The sequence below is a fragment of the Xenopus laevis genome, chromosome 4L (assembly GCF_017654675.1).
Source record: "Xenopus laevis strain J_2021 chromosome 4L, Xenopus_laevis_v10.1, whole genome shotgun sequence".
NCBI lineage: Eukaryota > Metazoa > Chordata > Amphibia > Anura > Pipidae > Xenopus > Xenopus laevis.
This window is the reverse complement of record NC_054377.1, coordinates 99415924-99432664: the sequence shown is the minus strand read 5'-3', so window position 1 is coordinate 99432664 and position 16741 is coordinate 99415924. Positions and strand designations below refer to the sequence as shown.

Here is a 16741-nt window from a genome sequence, read left to right as displayed (position 1 = left end):
GATATCTCCTACTCAGACCGTACCTTACTATAACAAACCATGCCCCCAGTCTGCCCCAAACCCAATATCTAGGCAAGCCAAGCCCCTTTAAAAATAGACCCTGCCCCAGTGGATTTACCATACAATTTGATGCAAATTAATCTGAAGGCAACTTTCACATTTTCAATATGTATTACTTCAGACAGTTACAGTATATACATTTTATTGATAATCTTTAATTAAATATAGGCTTCTTTTTAGCAGCAATGTTTGGCAATTCCTTGGGGTTTCCTGAAAAGGTAAATCACTATTCTTAGGCTACTTAAACATATTTAAACATTAAGGGGCACATTTACCTAGGGTCGAATATCGAGGGTTAATGAACCCTTGATATTCGACCGTCGAAGTAAAATCCTTCGACTTCGAATATCGAAGTCGAAGAATTTACCGCTATTCCTACGATCGAAGGAATAATCGTTCGGTCGAACGATTAAATCCTTCGAAACGAACAATATTCCTTCGATGAGAAAATTGTTAGGAAGCCTATGGGGACCTTCCCCGTAGGCTAACATTGGCCTCGGTAGGTTTTAGGTGGCGAACTAGTGGGTCGAAGAATTTTTTAAAGAGACAGTACTTCGACTATCGATTTTTAGTTTGAATCGTTCGATTCGAAGTCGAAGGTCTTAGTCGAAGGTCGAAGTAGCCCATCCGATGGTCGAAGTAGCCAAAAAAACCATTCAAAATTCAAACTATTTTTCCTCTATTCCTTCACTCGAGCTAAGTAAATGGGCCCCTAAAATATGGACATTAGTGTGCAAGTTTTGTGAACATAAAGAACAGAGAAAAAGCAATGTTATTACAAAGAAAAGGATTTTTGTTTGAAAGGACTTGGAAATGGCTTTTCTTTCTTTTGGAACTTCCAAATGTCTGTATACTTGTTCATTTTTATACAAGAGCAGGGCTAAATGTTAGCACAAATACCATTATTATTATCATGGCTATGTGACGTCCAATGCATGTTGTAAAACACGAGAAGCATATTTTCTAAAATCTATTTCTGAAGTAAGTAAAGACTGATTTAAAACTTAGTTTGATATACAGGTTTCCAAAAATATAACTTTGTTTGTTTGTAGTCTGCATCCTGCTGGGAACACTCATGAGTCAAGCAGTGTGCTTGAAAAGAAAAACCCCAAAGCTTAGTGAGCCAGAAACCTCGGACAGCAGCCTGTACAAGAGCCAGGACGCCTGTCTGTGTGCATGACTCAAGCCATGAGCCGAGAACATAATGTGAGCACAGAGGAAAGACACATATGTGGTGAGCCCACGTGTTTTCAACCAGGATTTGTAAAACTTGGCGTTTCCAGGCTTCCCCACAGTAATTTTGTAATCACAATGGTAATGCTAAATGGGAAGCAATATTTTTTTTTGTGGTCATCTTTACTGTTGGAAAGAGTTAGAAGATTTAAATTTGTCCCTAACTAAATTTCCACTTGATCCTAGGTCCAATCTGAAAATGATTCCATCCCCCCTTTTTGGCAGAACAGAAATAACTTTGTATACTAGCTACACTCTTTTTATTTTATAGAAAAGATAGCATACAATAATAGAAAATGCTGTAATGTTGATTGAATTTAAATGAAACTGAAATTAGAGTGAATACTTATGTGCTTCTTTCTTTTCATTCTGAACTGCAGTACAGTATGTAGAAATTTAAAAAGTAGACAAAATGGAGGGGGACAATATAATTGATTCCATGTTACACACATTCCTGAAAGTCACAATGGCATTGGTGGACAATGGTCTGGTTCTGGTGCCACACCAAAGAAATCTGTATGCTAACTTTGTTGCCTAATGGATCTTACACTTTTTTTTGGATTTGTAGGATTTTTCCATTGCAATTTAATTTCTACTGGGTGCAAAGGAAAAGCTTTATTTCTTTTCTCATGTCAGGGCTGCTGGCTCTGGATTGGATAGGTATACTGAGAAGGAAGCAGGAACTGGACCAAAGACTAGACATGTTTTGCACAGACTAGTTTTGTATTGAAACACCGGCATAATAGAAAAGGTAGACAAGTTAAAACATGCAGACAGGCAGGACAGGCAAATGTCTAGTAGAAAGGTACCAAGGGGACCCCCAAGTTTCTTGGTCCGGGCAAAGATCAGATCTAACAGTGTTCAAGTATATACATGAATGACAGAACATGACAAAAATAATGTAAACATGGAATAAACACAATAGGCTGGTTTTGCCTCCAATGAGGATTAATTATATCTTAGTTGGGATTAAGTACAAGCTACTGTTTTATTATTACAGAGAAAAAAAGGGAGTCATTTTAAAAATTGGAATTATTTGATTAAAATGGAGTTTATGGGAAATGTTTATGGGTTATAGTTTTCCTTTAAGTGCTTTTCTTGGTTATTACCTATAGAGGTGACCTCAGACATTTCCAATTCCGTAGAATCAGCATCCATAGGCATGGCAGGATAAGGTCACCTTTGCTAAACTCCCTGTGCTCATGTCCTAAGCATGCCAATTCAGTAGTAATACAAAGAAGATGGAGGAAATGTCAGAACTATGCTGCAAGGTTTATGTTTTAATAGTGGTTACACTATCAGTAATTAGGGATGCACGGAATCCAGAATTCAGTTCGGGATTTGGCCAAGATTCCACCTATTTTTTAAAAATCCAAATCCAAAAAAAAAAAAAATAACTTTTCATCACACAAACATGGAAGTCAAAATTTTTTTTCATGCACCTTGCTCCCCTGTTTCCTTAATTTACATGTGCAAATTAGGGTTTGGGATTTGGCTGAATCCTAAAATAGTGGATTTAGTGCATCCCTATCAATTATTGAACCTTGCAGCATAGCTCTCCTGTCCTGCTTCCTCCATCTTCTTTGTATTACATTTCCAGTGCCTTTTCCCAATTGAAACAAGCCCTATGTCGTTTTACTTCAGAATCAGGTGCCAAGTTACCTAACTTGTTCAAGATGAGAAGCTCTAGAGTCTTCTTCACGGGTAATGGCAAAGGTTTGGTCTCTGACCAGCCCCAATACTTCTAGTTTAACCTCATAACCACATGCCTTTTTATGACCACTAAAACAATACTAATTTGAACCTTCCCAAGAAACATCAGAAGTATATGCCTTCCACATAAATTCAAATATATCTATCCATGTTGTCTAGACTATTGCACACTCTTATTTACCGATCTGTGATATTCTTATCTAAATCCACTATAATTTATTCTTGAAACTGCTAGCCCAATAATCTTATCCTCCTCACTTTCTGCCTTTGCTAATGCTGCATTTCTACTTCAAACTTTACATTCCTCAATTCCTTTCTGCATTCCTAATGTTCTCTCCCAGTATACCTCCTGTTTTGCTTATTGTATATGCTTTCATCTACATAGCTTACTCATATATGAAACTTTCTTTTCATACCATTCCATTCCTCCCAAGTTTACTTTTAAATACATTATTATATTCACAGACTAGGGTATTATTTCAGCCTTTATAATTTTATCCATTGGCTATGTTCACCCAAATTTGGACTCCTCTTAATACATATATTCTAACATTATTTCTGCATATTTTGGAAGGCAGTGCAGGGGTGAAATTGCTTGATTGCAGGCCATTACTGGTAGCCAGTTGGTAACTGGTTATTATATTTGTATTTAGTGCTACTTTTACATACAGAAAATGCTATATTATATGCATGTTTGTGGCTGAGCAATCCTATTTGTTTTTTGTTGTTTTTAGAGTAGCCTTAATGTGTTTTGGTCCACATTATGGAAATTCACCTTATCCAGAAAACCCCAGGTCTTAAGCATTTCAAACCTCATACCTGTAATATAAATAAGGAGCACAGAGGATGCACTAGATATAAATATACACAATTAAAAATATTAAGTTTCATGTGCTAAGAGCCACATCCACTGTTTTGTGATATACAGGTATGTAATGTAATCTTGTGGGACCACAACAGGCTCTTTACTGATAAAAAAAGTTATTGAAACAAAGGGGCTGCTCATATCAGGATACAAAACTTAAATAATACAAATAACTCCTGCCCTCTGGGTGTTACCTTCACACATTGGTAAATTCTCTCACTACATTGAGCCCCTTGTGAACTACCAAAAAAACACTCAAATGTTTGGGTCATTCCCCTGTATTAATGACACTTGGGGCAATGTTGGCCTCCCTTGGTTGCTTAGTCTCTCTATTGCTTAGTCAATAGCTCCCTCTGCTCCTTGCAGTGCCAGATATCCACTGAACATCCTCCCTACAATAGATACCTTTCCACAGGACAGTCTTCCAATCAGAGTTGGATTGGGGTGTGTGGGGCCAACCATGACCTCAGGCCCCCCCACCCTACAGGGCCCTCCCCAGTTGAGAGCCCCACCCGGACACAAGATCCAATTAAAAACAAAAACCCCACAGTATTTGTCAGGGAGTGGGCCTGGGCCTGACCCTGCTTCCAATGAAAAGTGACCTCCAGTATATGAGCTGGACTAATGGAAAAGAGTGTTTGGCCTGCCTGTTCCTTCCAGAGCACTTCAGGTTTCAGGATAATGTATCATAAAATTAATACATTTTTTAAATAATATATCAAATTATGGGAAATTGAATCCATGTTTTATCTATTTTACATGGCTGACTGGCCCAGAGACATGATTTTACTTACTTAGAACAGAGGTGTGCCAAGAACTTTGAATATTAGTCACAGAAACTACCATTGCCAAAAAAAGAGATCCATGCCTCCCTGTTTTCCCAAGAACATGACCTAAAGTTCCATCTTATTTACTAGGATATTTTCCTGAACCTCATGAATGCCCCTGAGATCTGTCCACTTGCAAATTCTTAAGCTAGACTGAGTTTTACTTAAATCCATGTTTCCCAATATCTTTTTTTAATGGGAACAATTAGAATTGTATAAAAGATAGGGAGGAACCTTTATGGGGCATTCTTGAAATGTCCCATGACCTCCTTCTTGTCCAGACTGGTTGTTAAAAGCTGAGTAATCTTTGTTATTAGGAGTTGTTGGCCCTAAATGATCATTCCTCTTTTTAATACACTAGTAAATATATATTTGAAGGGACAGATAAGTAACAGAATCCAAACAAGACCACCCTGAAAATGTCATGCTCAAATGGTCATTTTAACTGCACGCTTAAAAGCAAATGGTCCTATAAGAAACTGAAAATATTTTATCAATTGCCTTTTATAATTGTATAGAGAAGTAATTGATTTTTCCATAAACTCTTATTTACCAACAACACTAGATTTACGTAGACCAATTAGGGTGTATTATTGTTCTTATGTCAGCTTTTGTATAATATCGTAATTTTGTCTTTGCATGCTATATTTTTTTAATTTTGCTGATGCTTTTACATTTCAGATCCCCCCCTCTATTAGAACATATTTGTATAGCAGTAGTCTGTTAGCATAAGAAACAGATTGAGAAGGGACAGTGAGGTTTAGGAACTTCAGGTAACAATTACTTACAAAAGGAGACCTATTAAAATAACTATAGGGATTGCCATAAAATTTAACCAAAAATGCTAAATTACTAATAGAAATACTGATGTCTGTTTGGGTGCAGAATGTTGGTGGGGCTCTATTGTTAGCCCTGAGCTCACACTCAGTGTCCATCTGTATAATTTTACTAGTCATGATATTCCTGGTATTTTATATAGTGACCAATATTATAGACGACTGAGACATACTTGCTTTGAATGTGTCACATTATGCTACATGTATGAATGATTTATGAGCACAATGAATCATCACCAAATATGTTATTCTTATTTGCTGCAATAAAACAAATATTATCAAATGTCTTATTTCCCAGACATTTTATTTACTTAGAAATTTGAAGTTACTTACACATCTGCTTAGTTCATTAGATACATTTATAATTTTTCTCATGAATTTTTAAAGCATTAGAAATGTAGCACAACTGGCCTATTCCAATTTGAAACAAAGCCAAGAAAGTTGGATTTAAAGGAGAACTAACATTTTTTTTTAAAAAAAAGTAGTAGATGTGACCACAACCCTTTAGCTATGAAGATCTATGCCTCAGAATATGATCCCAGTAGCTCCTCATCTTCTTTTCTACTTACTCTAAGTACATCCTCTGTGCTGCTTTCATGTACCTAAGCTAAGGGACCACAATAATTCAGGATTATTACTACATGGCAAGTTGAATTTAATGAAAGACAACATACAGTTCCAGATTGCATAAGTACAGCTTTCCATATTTCCATTCATGTTACCCAGAGTACTTTGGTCTATGAAGGTCTTGCATTCTTTTTTCTCCCATATCTGTGACAACTCCGCTTCTCTCACTCACTTATCTGCAGCTGTTGAAGGATCATTTGGGAAATAGGGAGCTGGGGACACAACAATCCCTTAAAGGTCATTGAAATCTTGAGTTTTTCCCCTAGGGTAGGGATAATAGTCTGCCTTGTGATGAATGTTGATGATGGAGGTTACATTGATGGGTGATGGATTTGTAGGCGATAATGTTGTTCTATCAATTATTAGTGGCTCTATTAATAAATAAAATTAATAAAATAATTGTATTGGCTTAGTAGTTACTGATTTAAAGTAGAAATCTAGACATGTGGAGAGAACAAGGATAATAGTAAGTTGTTAATAAAACCATATATTACCCTCCATAGCTCATAAACTGCTTTGATTTTCCACCGTTGGATAAAATTGGTTATCAAAATGGTAACATCTGTAGTTTCATGGATGTAACATATGGTACACCATTGACAAATATGGCTTTATTCATCTGAAGTAAACTTGATCATTTTATATCAAACTCTTCACTATAGGTTTTGTTGTCCCTGGTTATACGTCAGTTTTGGTTTCAGACGTTTCTGAATCCCTCTTTTGGGCTATAATTTTCTGTAGAAAATGGTGCCAGAAGTTTTGAATGGAAACAAGAACTCATATTTGACAGTTATATATATTAATAGTTTTTCTTGAGCTACAATGTCATTGAGCCGTGACTGTCGGGCAGATTCACTAAAGGGCGAAGTGGCCGGCGCTAGCGACAATTCACCAGAAATCTCATCCGCAGGGACATCGCCAATTCACTAACAGGCGTAGAGGACAATTTTCTATTGAATGAGACCATTGCTAACGTTCGTTCACACCCTATTGACAGGCGACTTTTAGTTCTGGCGAACAATTGTTACTCTGCAAATTGACTAAGCTGCGACCTCTTTTGCCAGAGTTTACTTCACCATCTCAGACCAGACGAACTGATAAAACAAAGCTACATCTTCCACAATCTTATGTCAGTGACATCATATCCAGTATGCTGGAAATGCATTAAAGTTGTTAAAAAAACGCTGGTGACTTTTCTTTTTTAAAAATTGCCTTCAAAAGTCCGAACTTTTAAAGATTTATGTGTGAACAATTTAATTAATTTGAGGGGCATGGAACATTTGTTTAAGGATGGGCTCATGTCTAGGGCATTAGAGTTTGTGAAGATTCTCATTCATACAGGTCATGGTATATCTCTAGAAATATGTCAAATCAACTGGACTTGCTGTATTTTTTTTTTCTTGAAGACGTTTCACCAGTCATCCAACTGGCTTTCTCAATTTAGAATAATTTAAAAAGGATCTTTCTTCAGGAATATATCCTCTGGAGTGTTGCTCCAATCAGCATAATCTGTTTATCATAATCCGCAAGTATTATTATAGGGGGGTTGTGGATGCACACCTAAGGCCAATTTCAAAAAGTTTAAAGCCCTGTCTAAGTAATTCAAGTAAATATGCAAGTGCATGTAATTTTGAAACAGGGTTTTTTTGTTACAAAGTTATGATCATAATATTGATAAGCCACCATACCACGTCAAGGTAAAACCCCACATGGTGGTCCCTAACTTATTTATCTTTAGTCATAGTAAAAAAGGAATATTACCTCTCTGTGTAGTAACAATTCTTTATGTAAACATCTCCTGTGCTTTGGTTTCAAACTCTGTGCTAAATCCTCCCCCGCCAACTGCTGAGCGGCTTTTAAGAGGGAGAGACTGCCTTAACCAACGCCCATTTTAGAAAAGTAGAAACAAGGTGTTGTAATTAAAAACAAAATAGAGTGATATGTGCAGTTGCACAATAGTGTGTATACATGTGTAAGTGAAATGTGAAGGTGTGTATGGTAGTGATAAGGGAAAGTGTATGTGTATTTGGGAGTATGTATGTAAGTAAGCATAGAATGAAAAGAGTGTAAAGGAGAACTAAGTGAATGACACAATAAGTGTGTGTGTACATAGAGAAGTGTCTAATGGGACGTTGGCTTTTTCACGGCTAGATCCTCCCATGCCGCTAGCATTTATGGCTTTTAAGAGAGAGCGATTGCACAAACCAAGGCAAAACAAGTGAGGGGGACCACCAAAAATATAAAGGGGTGGGTATGAGGGTGCAATAACCACATGAGCTTAGCCAAAGCTTCCGGCAAATACATAACTATAGGGGGGTTGTGGATGCACACCTAAGGCCAATTTCAAAAAGTTTAAAGCCCTGTCTAAGTAATTCAAGTAAATATGCAAGTGCATGTAATTTTGAAACAGGGTTTTTTTGTTACAAAAATAATACAAAAATAATCCGCAAGGATGTCATGGTTAGATTGTATTAGCATGATTGCAGCTTTGAGGTGTTATTAAACCTTCCAGGGAGAGGTGCTAGAGGATATATTCCTGAAAAAAAGATCATATTTACAAGTTATTCTGAATTAAAAAAGCCAGTTGGGTGACTGGTGAAATGTCTTCAAGGAAAAAAACACAGCAAGTCCAGTTGAGTTGACTTATTTCTACATATATAGGGCATTAGAGGATCTCTTTTGTCTTTATTATGGTTCATTGGAAATGTGTTTGAAAAAGTTGCCACTTCAAGCATTTGCACCAACATTATTCAAAATAACCTAAGCGTAAGAGTGCTAGCGAAGTTTAGCTAGGCAGAAATTAATGTTAGCGAAAATTCATTGTGAAATGTTTGCCCAGCCGAGGTAATAATAGCGAAAATTGCCGGCATTTGGCTGCTGGGACAAAACTTCGCATTATAGTGAATTAGCATCGTTGTAACAAATTTGAGCCTGGTGAAGTTGCACAGGTGTGTCAAAACAGTTGCTGGCGAAAATTCGCCCTTTAGTGAATTTGCCCCTCAGTGGCTCAATAGTTGGGTCAGTAGCTCATTTCCACAAAAGGAAAATTCTGCTTGAGCACACTAGCTCTATCAAACCTATGCCAAATCTTGATGAACCTTAAAGGGATATTGTCATGGGAAAACATGTTTTTTTCAAAACGCATCAGTTAATAGTGCTGCTCCAGCAGAATTCTGCTCTGAAAAAGAGCAAACAGAGCAAACAGATTTTGTTAAATTAAATTTTAAAATCTGACATGGGGCTAGACATTTTGTCAATTTCCCAGCTGCCCCCAGTCATGTGACTTGTGCTCTGATAAACTTCAATCACTCTTTACTGCTGTACTGCAATTTGGAGTGATATCACCCCCTCCCTTTCCCCCCCCAGCAGCCTAACAACAGAACAATGGGAAGGTAAGGAGATAGCAGCTCCCTAACATAAGATAACAGCTGCCTGGTAGATCTAAGAACAGCACTTAATAGTAAAAGCCAAGTCCCACTGAGACTGATTCAGTTACATTAAGTAGGAGAATTAACCAGAAAGTAGTTCTAGAAAGTAGTTCCATCCTAACGTGCAGGCACAAGTCACATGACTGGGGCAGCTGGGAAACTGACAAAATGTCTAGCCCCATGTCAGATTACAAAATTAAATATAAAAAATCTGTTTGCTCTTTTGAGAAATGGATTTCAGTGCAAAATTCTGCTCGAGCAGCACTATTAACTGACATGTTTTGGAAAAAACATGTTTTTCCATGACAGTATCCCTTTAAAGAGAAAACTCTTTAGAAACTTCCATAAACTGGAAATTCGACCCTTGATAAATCTGCCCCATGGTGTCTCTGTTAAACTGCTCACGTTTGTAGTCTTCAGTTCTGTAGCTGTGAAGGACCTTGGGTATTGTGGGAGAAAATCATTATACAGTAAATTAACCATGATCACTGTGATTATTGTTCTGAACCATTGTAGCTACATGTTGTTCTAAACACCTGACTCTCTTAAACAAGATTTTAAAAAAATTTAAGAAACTCTGGCGGACACCTTGCCTGAAATAACTGAATCTTCATATTCCTAAAGCATGAGACAATGATACACAAATACCAAGGGACTTTAATCCCCCCCCCAGCAGCAGCATGATCCCAAAGTAGGAAAACTTCCCGCTCGGCCACCTGTGGTTTTGATGCAAATGATACAAATCATTTCCCACGCTGATCAAGGGGATTTTAACAATAACCACAGAATTGCTACATGGCACATTCTGCTGCAAATCACATACAGATGTGAATGTGGCTGTGATCCATTCAGTATCCCTGAATTTGTGTTTTGTTACACAGTGTGCTCTATAGTTGCAATGAACAAACTGTGTGGGAAATAAAATGAGTTTCCAAGTTGAATTCATGTCTACTAATTTTTTTGAAGGGAATGGATTGGGGCTGGAATTTGTGTAATGCAACATGGCTGGCTGCTATTATAGATACATCTTAATTAGTGTAAGTCACTGGGAAATATATGGGGTGGGATCTATACTGACAGGAACATTTAGAATAAGCTGTCAGCTTGTTAGTTGTTTTGGCATTACTCTGTGACTGTGTAACTTTCCAGTGTTTGGCTTAATGGGTTACAGCAATAAAAAGAAAAACATTTCCAAATGTTATGTAAGTCAATGGAATAAAAAGTAAGGACATTTACACATTCCTTTGTACATTTTACATTTTTTACATTTACTTTTATTTATTCTACATTTTTTATTTATTTATTAATTTACATTTACATTTTTACATTCTACATTGACTTTTATTTATTTATTTACATTAACTTTTATTTTACTCTCCAACAATCATGCTCACCTTCTTTGGTATGACATAGGCCACCTCTTGCAGCCTCATGCAAGCTCCATGGCTACAGAGATCTTAAGAACAGTGATGAGTGAATATGTCCCATTTCACTTTGCTGAAAAATTAGCGAAATGCACTGAAGTCAATAGGTGTCGATTTTTTATGTGCGCAACAATTTTTCATGCGCACAAAAAAATGTTCTCACTCTAAATGCATTAAAGTTTTTTTTTGTCAACGCAAAATTTTTCATGGCTGATTTTTGCTGCAGTTTCAAAGATGGCGAAGTGCGTAATTTTGACACAAATCCACGTCTGGTGAAAAAATGTGCTCAGTACTACTTAAGATCTACAGTTTATTAATGTAGATATCGGTATATATATATAGTTTATATATGTGAGTGTATAGATAGGTCTGTGTAAGTACGTGTATATATGTGCACTGGGGTTCAGCGTAACTATGTAGCACTCATGTTCAAGCATGGACAACTTGGACACTGGCCAGGACCAGATTTAACCTGAGGGAGGCCGGAGGCCTCCATCACCCCCTACCGCCCACGCTGAGGATGGAGTGTGTGAGCATCCATTATTTCTACCAAAGCTGCTCCAGAATCAAGGTAATTATTTGTGCAACTGGGCAGCATGCCGCCCTAGGTCCTGCCTTTGTGGCCTCACCTCAAATCTGGGCCTGACACTGGCTTTTCTTTAAACACACCAAACAAGTGAAAAAGTAATAGGTGTGCGTTAAGTGGGAATCTATATCTAATTGATGTACTGGTGCCATGCATAAATTCATGTTGGGCTTTTATTTACTAATTGAAACTGATTTTGTTCCTTCTTTGGGCTTCACCTGTAAATCACAATGAAAGAAAACAGTGAAAAAAAATATAAAAAGAAATATAAAAAAGCAAGACTTAAAAAATAAAAGCAGTGAGAAGAGATGGATAGATACAATTTCCTGTACAGTTATTAAGTCAGTGTATCTATAATACCAGGTTATCTAGTATTGCACAATATGCAGGTCTTAAATTTAAGGAAGAACTTAAGCCATATATAGAGTGTCAGTAGATTCTCTGGCAGATGAACACTAGAACATAATGAACTGTAATAACTGTCCACTGCATTGTGTTGCTTCCAGAAGGCTCAGAACATATAAATCAGAAATATTGCTATATGGCCTGGCTGCTGCACATAAATGGGAACTATTAAGTATGTGAAATAACTTTTGCAGGTTCTCTCTCTCTCTCTCTCTCTCTCTCTCCCTCCCTCCCTCCCTCCCTCTCTCTCTCTCTCTCTCTCTCTCTCTCTCTCTCTCAAATCCTCATCTGTTTCTACTTAAATTCAGAGCTCTTGTAAATCAGGGGACAAGTGAGAGGTGGGATATTTCCTGTAGACTGCTCTTGTATTTATTTATTGGTTTTGTACAAAAAAAAAGTTATTGTGAAAGAACAAGAGCAAGTCTGGGGTCAAACCCAAGATGTATGATAGGGGCAGAGCTCATCAAATAAGAAAACTAAACTAGTAGCACTGTATAGGGAATGGCATTTCCTTTTAGAGATTTTGATGCTGTTGATATTAGCAGAACTAGTACAGCACACCGAAATATATGCATCTGTAAAGGCTATAATCAAAAATGATATGCTTCTAACGTGTACACAATTTACAGTAGGCATTGGAAACTGATAGAGTTGTATTTTGGCAAGTTAATCATGTCAGCATAAACAATCCCATGATGTAGCTTAAAAAGTGGAGCAATAAAATAGCATAAAATCCTTTTATTGCGTGGTATAAAACTTTTTAAAATACACTCACAATTGTAGCAAGCTTTCCAGCGTTGCAAATTCCCCAGTCAATAATTCACCCGCACCCACAGCAGTTGGCTCCGGCCAGTGTTGCTTGTCTGCCACGTGTTTCCCTTCCGGGTGGCTGGTGATGACATTGGGTGCTCTCTCCTCGCTTTGCCTTTGAAGCAAACAAGTTTTTTTGGAGCCGCCAAAGAAAGGGAGACCCAGGGAATCTTTGGGTAAACGTTTTACTATTGGAACATTTATATGGTAGGTCTCATTCAGTGAGTAACATTTACACTGAACTTTTTATTTTGGACCAGTATAGGTGCTCCTCTGTGTTCTTGGATTGGAATGTTTGTGCTGAACTTCTAACAGTATGGTTATCCTCATCCTATTCTCTCAACCCTATGAATATTTTATTTCCATAATAATAAACCTTGCAGGTAATAAAAGCTGCCGTGTGTGGTCATTATACTCTATACAGTTGCTGGATGGAAGCAAACCTAAATACACTGAAAGATCTATTTGTTTGGCATGATTACCAGATCTTTTCCCGATATGTCCAAATTGAAGTGGTCAATGTAAAACAGATCTAATCTTTAGGCCCTAGGGCCAAGCTCTAGTATGGCCACCTATAGATGTCATTTTCAAGTGTAAAATCATGCACACAACGCTGTTCACTAAAATACTTGCACATAGGCATTCTTTATTTCCAGTTTGCTTTAACAAGGGAAGCCTGGAATGATCTCCTGCCTTGAGGAAATGTTACTTCCCTTATCCCTTATCATGTAGAGCAGTGGTCCCCATCCAGTTACTCACGAGCAACATGTTGCTCACCAACCCCTTGGATGTTGCTCCCAGTGGCCTCAAAGCAGGTGATTATTTTTTAATTCCTGGCTTGGAGGCAAGTATTGGTTGTATAAAAACCAGGTGTACTGCCAAAGTGAGTCTCCTGTAGACTACCATTCCATATAGAGGCTACCAAACAGCCAATCACAGCCCTTATTTGACATCCCCATGGAATTTTTCTTGCTTGTGTTGCTCTCCAAGTCTTTTTACATTTAATTGTTGCTGACGAGTAGAAAAGTTTGGGGACTCTTGATGTAGAGCCTTCACACAACTGGCATGCACCTAATATTTTTCTTCTGACACATGGTAGCATTCACACCACCGACTAAGAAAAACTGCAACACAACTTGTGCATGATTTATTAGTGCATATGCCTATTAGCAGATGCCTTCACTGAAACTGAGATTCTAGGAATAATGTTGTTGTATGGTCACAAAAATATGATTTGTGTGCTTTTTATCACGTTTTCCTTGTGTTCATAAATTAGCCTTTGTGTGTCTGCAAATATACATGGTACTGCTCATATAGTGACATTCAGCACTTTACACTCCAGTTACTGTTTTTCTACATTTTTTCAGAGTCTAATAGCAACAACCATGATTGGAATTTCAGTGGTGATGTTTCAGATAGATTAGGCCTAGGTGTTGACTTTGAAGTATGTGAGGCTTTGGAGAAAAAAAGAGAAATTATATTTTGGTATTTTTGATACATTATTTAATATTTTATTACTAATTGTAATATATGTGATGGAAAAGGCCCTTTCTATATGAACTGTCAGTATATTTTATTGGACAGCCCAGCCAGGAACCCCCTCTTAGGGGCATATTTATTAAATTTCGAATTGAAAAAAACTTCGGAATTCAAATTCGAAAAGACCAACCGAAATTAAGTTGTTTTTTTTTGTCGAACAGGTCCGTTTTCGATTCAATAGGTCCTTATTCAGCCAAATTCCAATTTTACTAATCGAAAATAGTTTTTCCCAAACAAACGTTGATTTTTTGAAGTCCACCAATTGACTCCAAATAGGTTCTAGGAGGTCCCCCATAGGCTAAAACAGCAATTCGGCAGGTTTTAGATAGGGAATGGTTGAATTTTTTAAGAGACAGTACATGATAAATTTCGATATTCGAATTTCCGATTTTTTTTTAAATTCAAATCGAATTTGGACTATTCCCTAATCAAAGTACACAAAAAATAGTTCGAAATTCGAATTTTTTTCATTCGAAAATTCACCTCGACCTTTGATAAATCTGCCCCTTAATGTTTAACTGAACATGATATTATGGCATATACAGTACTAAGGGGCAAATTTATCAATGGTCAAATTCGAATTTTCGATTTTTTCTTTTTAAGGCCAAAACTGTCAAATTCATCTAGGGTATTGTTAAAATTCAATTCAAGTTTTTTGTAAAATTAGATTTTCGAAATTTATCATACACCCTATATACACCCTATTTATCATACACCCGAATTTGACTATTCACCACCTTAAACCTGCCAAATTGCTGTTTTAGCCTATGGAGGACTTCCTGGGATCAATTTGGAGTTGTTTGCAGTCTTCCTGGCATTCAAGTTTTTTCGAAGAAAAAACTTGAATCAAATTCGATTCAAATTCGATTCGAGTTTGAGGGTCGATCCTATTCACCCGAGTTCTAAAAATTAGATTTTTTTAATAAATTGGTTGAATTTCGAGTTTTAAATAACTCCCATGAAATTCGACCCTTGATAAATCTACCCCTTAAAGTAAACAATACCACCAGGGAAAAATCTACCCTAATTCTATATGGTGAAAGGGCCGATTCACTAACTTCGAGTGAAGGATTCAAAGTAAAAAAACTGCGAATTTCGAAGTGTTTTTTGGGCTACTTCGACCATCGAATGGGCTACTTCGACCTTCGACTTTGACTACGACTTCGAATCGAAGGATTCAAACTAAAAATTGTTCGATTATTCGACTATTCGATAGTCAAAGTACTGTCTCTTTAAGAAAAAACTTCGACCCCCTAGTTTGCCATCTAAAACTTTTTTTGGTCGAAGGATAATCCTTCAATCGTTGGATTAAAATCCTTCGAATCGTTCGATTCGAAGGATTTAATCGTTCGATCGAAGGATTATTCTTTCGATCGAACGATCAAACTATTTGCGCTAAAATACTTCGATATTCGAAGTCGAAGGATTTTAATTCCCAGTCGAATATCGAGGGTTAATTAATCGGTTATGAATCGGCCCCTAGGTGTTAAAGATCAGTGCTGCGACTGAGCACTAATACCCCATAGGGTAGAATGCAATTGTACTGCTTAGACCAGATTCATTCTGATGGTCTGACACAATGATCAGAGCAGGAATCACTCTGCTAAATGTGTCAATTTGTTAAAAACTTTCCTGACTGGGTGGAAACTCTGTTTGAATTCCCCAGTTCATTATGTTTTCTAAAGGATATATTTTTAAAACAATGCAAAAGTGGCATCTCTCACTGTTACTACAACTGACTGTTGCATCATTGTAAAAGGATATTGTGACTTCCCCAGCACGCTATATCCAGTTGCCTGTAAAGAGAAATGAGAGCTACATGTAAAGAACTAGAGGAAAATCATATTGCAATATTTCCAAGTATGTACCGAAAAGGAAATCCTGTGTCACTCTGAAAATGTGAACTAAATGCAAATATTCATCACAGAATTACCCCATTTTTTAATAATAACATTTAATTTTTACACAAGTGCTGTCACATTAGAGGGTTTTACTGTTTACAGTGTATTGTTTATAAGCGTAACGCATTGGTCTGCTTTAGCTAAACCCTCTTAATTGTTTAGTCAGTCGAACACAAATTAAACAGCAGTGCTGTATATTTTCAAGAGCTTTGTTTGGTGGGACAGCAGCTCTAATCCCGAACGTATATCTGAAATCCCCATTAGAAAGCAAGACAGGGCTGTTGTTTGCCAGAAAGGTTAATAGAAAGACGCAGGAAACAGATTTCTTCATGAAAGCAGATAAAAAAAGTTTATAATATTTTGGACCAAAATTGTCAAATCAAATACTTATTATTCTGACTGCAGTATGCCTTAAATAAACGTTTACATGCTGTTTAGGTAAACACCCTTCATGGATAATACCTGTTTAGGTTGGCCAGAACTCAGT

General features: G+C 37.1%; 1 long non-coding RNA gene across 1 annotated transcript in view; it reads left to right on the top strand.

Annotated features, from left to right (window-relative positions):
• The first annotated feature begins 1117 nt into the window (after positions 1-1117).
• LOC121403070 overlaps positions 1118-16741 on the top strand; it is a 73128-nt gene continuing 57504 nt past the window's right edge. The window contains exon 1 of the long non-coding RNA XR_005967024.1: positions 1118-1294. This is a non-coding gene — a long non-coding RNA (uncharacterized LOC121403070). The remainder of the gene's footprint in view (positions 1295-16741) is intronic.